The following is a 1456-nucleotide window of genomic DNA, read 5'->3' on the forward strand; positions in this document are numbered from 1 at the left end:
AGGACTCACATTCTACCTCTTGGGTTCATAGCAATGTTCACTACAATACTAAAATTACAGTCATTTATCAAATGATTATCCATGGACTGGCTGCTATTTAGCCATTACCAACACTTCCGTTGAAAAGTTTGTTATTTGAGAGCCACCATCAAAGGAATGTATTAACTTCTATTTCTCTTACTCTTTATGCTCTATTCCTGAGGAAAATTATATCCCCAGGAAGCAATCTACCTGGATTATGTCATCTTAACTCCTCACAGAAATAGCTTTTTTGAGATATAACAATTTACCCTTTCAACTTTCATAGAAGTTTGCTATATAAAGAACATTTTTTGGGGTCATTGGCAAAACCCTAAGGTTAGGATATAATCCAGGTTCTACCCTAATGGCTCTTATGGAAAGATTTATTTTTGTATTTGGTGAAAGACAATTTCTCTCTCTAATGTACTTTTTTTTTTTTTTGAATGTGAAAGCTTGTTACTACCATGTTTGCATCATCAAAACTTATGATTTTGGTCTTTTCTTCTTGCCTTTGCAAAAGGACAATAGAAAGACATTGGCTACTTTGACGACCTTAAAGTGGATTCCAAGAATGTCACCAACAGCATGATCTTTGCAACCAAATCCAGCAACCAGAACTTCATTGTTTTCTGCAATATCGGTATGAAAGCTGTGAGTTTCTTGCCATTTTTGATCAGCTGGCCCCTGACATACTTCCTGGTGGCAGAATTTTGCTGTTTGACTTTACCCCCAACTTTTTCCTGCAAAATTCTCTTTGAATGTAATGTGCCTCCAAGAGGGCTGGCCTTTAGGGCTGTGCCCAGATGTGCTTTCTTGTACTGTTTATCACGCCACCTTTGGTCCTGTTTGTGGTTGTGGAGCTTCCTGGCAGTACGAAGACCTTGACACTTGCCCATCCTGCTGGTGCTGCAGGCCCAGGTGAAAGATCGAATATACTTTTTACAAAATTGTGGCAAAATACACATAACATAAAATTTACCAACTTAACCATTCTAAAGTGTAAATTTCAGTAGGGTTAGGTATATTTACACTGATATGCAACTAATTTCCAGAAATTTAATCTTATATAACTGGCGCTCTATACCCATTGTGATGGTTAATTTTTTAAAACACTTAATTTATTTATTTGAGAGAGAGAAAGAGAGAGTGAGAGAGCCCAAGCAGGGGGGGGGGGGGAGCGGCAGTGGGAGAGGGAGAAGTAGACTCCATGCTGAGCAGGGAGCCCGATGCGGGGCTTCATCCCAGGACCCCAGGATCATGACCTGAGCTGAAGGCAGATGCTTCACCAACTGAGCCACCCAGGTGTCTTGTGATGGTTAATTTTAAGTATCAACTTCACCAGGCCGTAGTACCCAAATACTTCATACATCATACTTCAAACATTATTTTGGCTATTTCTTTTTGATATTTAATGATATGTAAATGATATTTACAT

The 1456-nt window shown here is 38.9% G+C and overlaps 1 pseudogene; it reads right to left on the minus strand.

The window, feature by feature from the left end:
- Positions 1-504: 504 nt before the first annotated feature.
- Positions 505-917, minus strand: LOC113925184 (annotated as a pseudogene).
- Between the last annotated feature and the right edge of the window lie 539 nt (positions 918-1456).

Source organism: Zalophus californianus, chromosome 2, assembly GCF_009762305.2.
Source record: "Zalophus californianus isolate mZalCal1 chromosome 2, mZalCal1.pri.v2, whole genome shotgun sequence".
Lineage (NCBI taxonomy): Eukaryota > Metazoa > Chordata > Mammalia > Carnivora > Otariidae > Zalophus > Zalophus californianus.